The sequence below is a fragment of the Plecotus auritus genome, assembly GCF_963455305.1.
Source record: "Plecotus auritus genome assembly, chromosome: 1".
Classification (NCBI taxonomy): domain Eukaryota; kingdom Metazoa; phylum Chordata; class Mammalia; order Chiroptera; family Vespertilionidae; genus Plecotus; species Plecotus auritus.
The window spans coordinates 165385518-165393306 of NC_137770.1; positions in this window are offsets into that span (position 1 = coordinate 165385518).

The window sequence follows — 7789 nt, forward strand, 5'->3', positions numbered from 1 at the left end:
TTTTACAGAGAGGAGAGGGATAGAGAGCTAGAAACATCGATGAGAGAGAAACATCGATCAGCTGCCTCCTGCACACCCCCTACTGGGGATGTGCCCGCAACCAAGGTACGTGCCCCTGACCGGAATTGAACCTGGGACCCTTCAGTCCGCAGGCCGACGCTCTATCCACTGAGCCAAACCAGTTTCGGCTGGGCTGCTTTTTTAAAAAACGTTATATCCAAAAAAAGAAGTTACATCTAGGAGTAATTTCATTTAATCTGGTATGATTTGCCTTAAAGACCTCCCAATACTGATGGAGAAATGTGAAATCTGGAAAGAGGCTCATCTTAATAGTAGAGTTTCATACGGATATACATAATTTCTAGAGTAACAAGTATAAAAACATTGTATTAATTTCAAATCAGTAGAGGAATTAAGTAGGATAAAAGTTGTATTCCAAAAGCAGACAACTATATCTCAACTTTGTATAGAGATATATACAAAGACAAATTACAAGTACAAAATAAGATGGTGCTTTTTAATTCAATTTAATTTATAAATGAGAACTTTACTCTCTTAGCAATTTTCAAATATGTAATACAGTATTTTTTAATGACATTTATTCTTTTATTTATTTACTTATTTACTAGAGGCCCGATACATGAAATTCATGCACAGGTAGGGTCCCTAGGTCTGGCCGGCAATCAGGGCCGATCTGTGGGGCGACTGGTGGGGTGATCAGGGGTGCCCGCTGGCATCTGCCTTGGCCGGCCTGGCGCCACCTGCTCGCTAGCCCTGCTGCCGCCACTGCCAGTTGCCTCCCTCTGCATAGTAATTGGTGGGATGATCAGGGAGCCCCTGCTGGCACCCACCTTAGCTAGCCTGGGGCCTGGGAGACACTCCTATGTTGAGCATCTGCCCTCTGGTGGTCAGTGTACATCATAGCAACTGGTCATTCCACCAGTCGTTCAGCCATTAGGTCGATTTACATATTAGGCTTTTATTACATAGGATTCTTTTTAAATCCTTACCCAATGTATTTCCCCATTGATTTTTAGATAGGGTCGAAGAGAGAGGGAAAGACAGAGAAATATCAATGTGAGAGAAACATCGATTGGTTGCCTCCTACACGTGCCACGGCTGGGGAGGAGCTTGCAACTGAGGTACGTGCCTTTGACCGAAATTGAACCCAAGACCCTTAGGTCCATAGGCCAACACTCTATCCACTGAGCCAAACTGGCTAGTGCTGTAATACAGTATTTTTAAAATTGGTTTTAGAGTGAGGAAGGGAGAGAAACATCAATGTATGAGAGAAACATTGATCAGTTGCCTTCTGTACATTCCCTAAACAGGAATCGAACCCAAAACCTGGGTATGTGCCCTAACCAGGAATCAAACTTTTGGTGTACTGGGACAATGCTCCAACCAAGTGAGCCACCTTGGCCAGGGAAATATAATATTTTTAACTATAGTCACTATGCTATATATTACATTCCCATGACTTAGTTATCTTACACAGGAAATTTATTTATACCTTTTAATTTCTGTCTCATATCTGCCCACACTCCAGCCCCCACATCTGGCAACCACCAGTCTCTTCTCTGTAGCTGAGAAACACTGCCAGGGCTATTTTTTAAGTAAGTATTGTTGTAGTTGAGTTGTAGGAATTCCTTTTATATCCTGGATATTAATCTCTTACAGATATTGGCAAATATTTTCTCCCATTCTGTAAGTTGTCTTTTCAGTCGGTTATCTCCTTTGATGCAAAGACATTTGTTTGACCTAGTCTCATTTATCTCCTTTTGTTTTTGTTGTCTGTACCTTCCACCTCCAGTATATTTTTGGTACCTTTGTTTTCTCTTTATCGACATTTCTATTATGTTCACACTGTTTTTCCCACATCCATGTCTTCCTTTAGCTCTTTCAACATCTTTAAGACAATTGTTTTGCATGGTATTTGCAGAAAAACAAACACACAGGCCAATGGAACAGAACTGAGAGCCCAGAAATAAACACATGTATATGGGCAAATAATTTTTTTTTTAAATATATTTTATTGATATTTTACAGAGAGGAAGGGAGAGGGATAGAGAGTTAGAAACATCGATGAGAGAGAAACATCGATCAGCTGCCTCCTGCACACCTCCCACTGGGGATGTGCCCGCAACCAAGGTACATGCCCTTGACCGGAATCGAACCCGGGACCCTTCAGTCCGCAGGCCGACACTCTATCCACTGAGCCAAACCGGTTTCGGCAGGGCAAATAATTTTTGACAAAGGATCCCAAAACATACAATGGAGAAAAGAAAGCCAATTCAATTAATAGTGCTGGGAAAATTAGAAAGCCACATGCAAAAGCATGAAACTAGGTTTCAGTTTGTCCCCTTGTACAAAAAATTAAAACAGATCAAAGACCTAAATACAAGAATTGAGACAATAAAAGCACATAGAAGAAAACACTGGATCTTGGCCTTCGAGAAGATTTTATGAGTTTGATCTCAAAGGCAAGGGAAGTAAAGGCAAAAATAAACATGACTATATCAAAGCTTATGCACAGCAAAAGAAACCACCAACAAAACAAAAAGGCGATAGGAGAAACCAAGATGGTGGCATAGGTAAACACCTAAACTGCTACCTCGCACAATTTCAAAACTACAACTAAAAGACAAAATGGATATCATCCAGAACCACAGGAAGGCTGGCTGAGTGGAAATTCTATAACTAGAAGGAAAGAGAAAAGGACAAAAAGAGTCAGAGGAGCTAAGGAAGGCAGAGGTACAGAGACTTGCGCATGGAGAGGACTGGCAACTGAGTACGCAGCTGGCTTTCTCAATTGGGAGGGAGACAAAAGCTCCCAGCTGCTCTGAACTCCAGTTCCGGGCGAGACTCTGGGAACCCAGACTCATACGGGAAGAAAATGGACTGTCTGGCAGCAGGCGAAACTCGAGAGCGGCTTTCTCTCAGAGGTGCTTGCAGCGATTACCACGGGACACTGAGACCCAGGGGCCTCTTAGGGCAGGGCTGATGGGAAGCCATTGCTGTTTACTCCGCCCTGAGATCCTGCCCCACGAAGGCATTGCAGTTTGCTCCGCCCTGAGACTCCGCCCCATCGAAGTTGAGCGAAGGAAGAGGCTTTTGCATATGAATGGTCTCCTCCTTTGAATTCTAAACTTACCTAACAAACTACAGCTGAGTCAGTGAGACCCAGAACATCCAAATGAAGGCGCAAGGCCCTGCAGCAGTTTGTATTGCTTCACAGCTGGGCCTCATCTGGGCACCTCCAAAACCCAAACAAAGAAGAGGAATCTGCAGATCTCTCCATAGCTCCTGCTGGGTGGCCTCAGTCAGAGGCTAAATTAGCACCTCCTTGGAGATCCAAGAGCCAGTGTACCCAGGAGTCAGAGTGGGACCATCCAGATTACAACTCCTCAGATCCATAAGGGACACACTCAAGGGGCAGACTCAGTGAGCACCAAAGCCCCACTGAAGCAAGTCTTGTCTCATAAGGGTGTCTCCAGCACAGACGTTCTCCCAGTGTAGACACAGCTGATCCTCACAGCCAATTGGCCTGGAGGTCAATTCCTCCCAGAGATAACAACAATCAAGGCTTAACTACAACAAGACTGTGCACACAGCCCACAAAGGGGTGCACCAAGAGTATCCACCTCATAACTGGGGAGGCTGAGCCCACTGGGCCCTATAGGACACCTAGCACACAAAGCCACTTTATCAACTCAGGGAAGCAGCCAAAATGCGGAGGCAAAGAAACAGATCACAAATGAAAGAAATGGAGGAAAGCAAACTACTGGATATAGAGTTCAAAACCACGGTTATAAGGTTTTTCAAGAATTTTCTAGAAAAGGCTGATAAATTTAGTGAGACCCTTGAGGATATGAAAAAGGACCAACTAGAAATTAAGCATACACTGACTGAAATAAAAAATAACATACAGAGATCCAACAGCAGACTATAGCAGTGGTCGGCAAACTGCAGCTCACGAGCCACATGCAGCTCTTTGGCCCCTTGAGTATGGCTCTTCCACAAAATACCACGGCCTGGGCGAGTCTATTTTGAAGAAGTGGCATTAGAAGAAGTTTAAGTTTAAAAAATTTGGCTCTCGAAAGAAATTTCAATCATTGTACTGTTGATATTTGGCTCTGTTGACTAATGAGTTTGCTGACCACTGGACTAGAGGATCGCAAGAATCAAGTCAAATATTTGAAAGAGAAAGAAGCAAAAAAAACACCCAACTGGAAAAGCAAAAAGAAAAAAGAATCCACAAATATGAAGATAGGTTAAGGAGCCTCTGGGACAACTTCAAGCGTACCAACATCAGAATTATGGGGGTGCCAGAAGAAGAGAGAGAGCAAGATACTGAAAACCTATTTGAAGAAATAATGACAGAAAACTTCCCCCACCTGGTAAAGAAATAGATTTACAAGTCCAGGGAGCGCAGAAAACCCCAAACAAAAGGAATCCAAAGAGGACCATACCAAGACACATCATAATTAAAATGCCAAGGGCAAAAGACAAAGAGAGAATCTTGAAAGCAGCAAGAGAAAAATGGTTAGTTACCTACAAGGGAGCACCCATACGACTGTCAGCTTATTTCATGGCAGAAACCATGCAGGCCAGAAGGGAGTGGCAAGAAATATTCAAAGTGATGAACAGCAAGAACCTACAACCAAGATTACTCTACCCAGCAAAGCTATCATTAAGAGTTGAAGGTCAGATAAAGAGCTTCACAGATAAGAAAAAGCTAAAGGAGTTCATCACCACCAAACCAGGATTACATGAAATGCTGAAGGGTATTCTTTAAGAAGAGGAAGAAGAAGAAAAAGGTAAAGATAAAAATTATGAACAACAAAATGACATCGAATACATACCTACCAACAAGTGATTCTAAAAATCAAGTGAATAAAAAATGTGAAGAACAGAATGGACTGGTGAATATAATAGAATCAGGGACATAGAAAGGGAGTGGACTGACAATTCTCAGGGGGAAGGGGGTGTGAGGGGTACGTGAAGAGATTGGACAAAAATCTTACACCTATGGATGAAGACAGTGGTGGGGGGTAAAGGCATGGGGTGGGGTGGGGAATCAGGTGGAGGGGAGCTATGTGGGGGAAAAAAAGAGGAATACCTGTAATAATCTGAACAATAAAGATTTATTTAAAAAAAAAAAAAGAATTGAAGGGCAGATAAAGAGCTTCACAGATAAGAAAAAGCTAAAGGAGTTCATCACCACCAAACCAGTATTATATGAAATGCTGAAAGGTATTCTTTAAGAAGAGGAAGAAGAAGAAAAAGGTAAAGGTAAAAATTATGAACAACACTATCAACAAGTGAATCTAAAAATCAAGTGAATAAAAAAATCTGATGAACAGAATAAACTGGTGAATATAATAGAATCAGGGGCGTAGAAAGGGAGTGGACTGACAATTCTCAGGGGGAAAGGGTGTGGGGGGTGTGGGAAGAGACTGGACAAAAATCGTACACCTATGGATGAGGACAGTGGGGGTGTAAGGGCAAGAGGGTGGGGTGGGAACAGGGTGGAGGGGAGCTATGGGGGAAAAAAGAGGAACAATTGTAATAATCTGAACAATAAAGATTTATTAAAAAACAACAACAGCCAAAACAGGTTTGGCTCAGTGGATAGAGCGTCAGCCTGCGGACTGAAGCGTCCCGGGTTCGATTCCGGTCAAGGGCATGTAACTCGGTTGCGGGCACATCCCCAGTAGGAGGTGTGCAAGAGGCAACTGATCGATGTTTCTCTCTCATCGATGTTTCTGACTATCTACCCCTCTTCCTTCCTCTCTGTAAAAAATCAATAAAATATATTTAAAAACAAAAAAAAAACAAAAAAAAAACCCAACAACAACAAAAAAGGCAACCAACCAGGAGAAAACCAAGATGGTGGCATAGGTAAGCACCTAAACTGCTGCCTCGCACAACAATTTCAAAACTACAACTAAAAGACAGAACGGACACCATCCAGAACCACAGGAAAGCTGGCTGAGTGAAAATTCCACAACTAGAAGGAAAGAGAAAAGCCCACAGAGAATTGGAGGTACGGCAAAGGGTCTTTGTGCGCGCAGAGAGGAAGGGCGGCTGAGAGCCTGGCTGACTTTCTCTGGCGGAAGGGGGAAGGAAGCCCCCGACCGCACTGAACCCCAGTTCTGACTGCACTGAACCCCAGTTCCAGGCGAGCCCCTGGGGACCCACGCTCTTACGGGGGGAGTCTGGACTCTCGGGCGGAGACTCCGGAGCCGGGGAAGGCGGAGGACTGAAAGCGCGCACGCGCCAGTGCGCACAAAGGCTGCAGAGGTTGCCACAGGCTTTCCCTAGTGGAAGGGTGTCAGAGGCTCCTGAATGCACTGGGCCCCAGTTCTGACTGCACTGAACCCCGGTTCCAGGCGAGCCCCTGGGGACCCACGCTCTTGTGGGGGGAGTCTGGACTCTCGGGCGGAGACTCTGGAGCCGGGGAAGGTGGAGGACTGAAAGCGCGCACGCGCCAGTGCGCACAAAGGCTGCGGAGGTTGCCACAGGCTTTCCCTAGTGGAAGGGAGTCGGAGATTCCTGACTCCACTGGGCCCCAGTTCTGACTGCACTGAACCCCGGTTCCAAGCGAGCCCCTGGGGACCCACGCTCTTGTGGGGGGAGTCTGGACTCTCGGGCAGAGAGACTCAGGAGCCAGGGAAGGTGGAGGTCTGAAGGCGCGCATGTGCGCGCAAGGGTAAGGCTGACAGGAAGCCAAGACTGAGACTCCACCCCATCCAAGCTGAGCACAGAGGCTATTGCAATTTGGCAAGTCTAATCCTATAAGACTGTCTCCAGCACCGAACTTCTCCCAGCATAGACACAGCTGATCCTTACAGCCAACTGGCCTGGAGGTCAATTCTTCCCAGTGATACCAACAACAATCAAGACTTAATTACAACAAGGCTGTACACACAGTCCACAAAGGGGTGCACCAAGAGTGTCCACCTCAGGTTAACTGGGGAGGCAGACCCACTGGGCCATATTGGAAACCTAGCACACAAATCTACCTTACCAACTCAGGGAAGCAATGAAAATGCGGCGTCCAAGAATCAGATCACAAACGAAAGAAATGGAGGAAAACAAACGACTGGATATAGAATTCAAAACCACGGTTATAAGGCTTTTTAAGAATATCCTAGAAAAGGCCGATAAATATAACGAGACCCTCAAAGATATGAAAAAGGACCAACTAGAAATTAAACATACACTGACTGAAATAAAAAATATTATACAGAGATCCAAAAACAGACAAGAGGAACACAAAAATCAAGTCAAAGAATTGAAACACAAAGAAGCAAAAAACACTCAACCGAAAAAGCAAAAAGCAAAAAAAAAAATCCAAAAAGTTGAAGATAGTGTAAGAACAACTTCAAGCATACCAACATCAGAATTATGGGGGTGCCAGAAGAAGAGAGAGAGCAAGATACTGAAAACCTACTGGAAGAAATAATGACAGAAAACTTCCCACACCTGGTGAAAGAAATAGACTTACAAGTCCAGGAAGCTCACAGAACCCCAAACAAAAGGAATCCAAAGAGGACCACACCAAGACACATTATAATTAAAATGCCAAGAGCAAAAGACAAAGAGAGAATATTAAAAGCAGCAAGAGAAAAACAGTTAATTACCTACAAGGGAGCACCCATACGACTGTCAGCTGATTTCTCAACAGAAACTATGCAGGCCAGACGGGAGTGGCAAGAAATTTTCAATGTGATGAATAGCAAGAACCTACAACCAAGATTAGTCTACCCAGCAAAGCTATCAT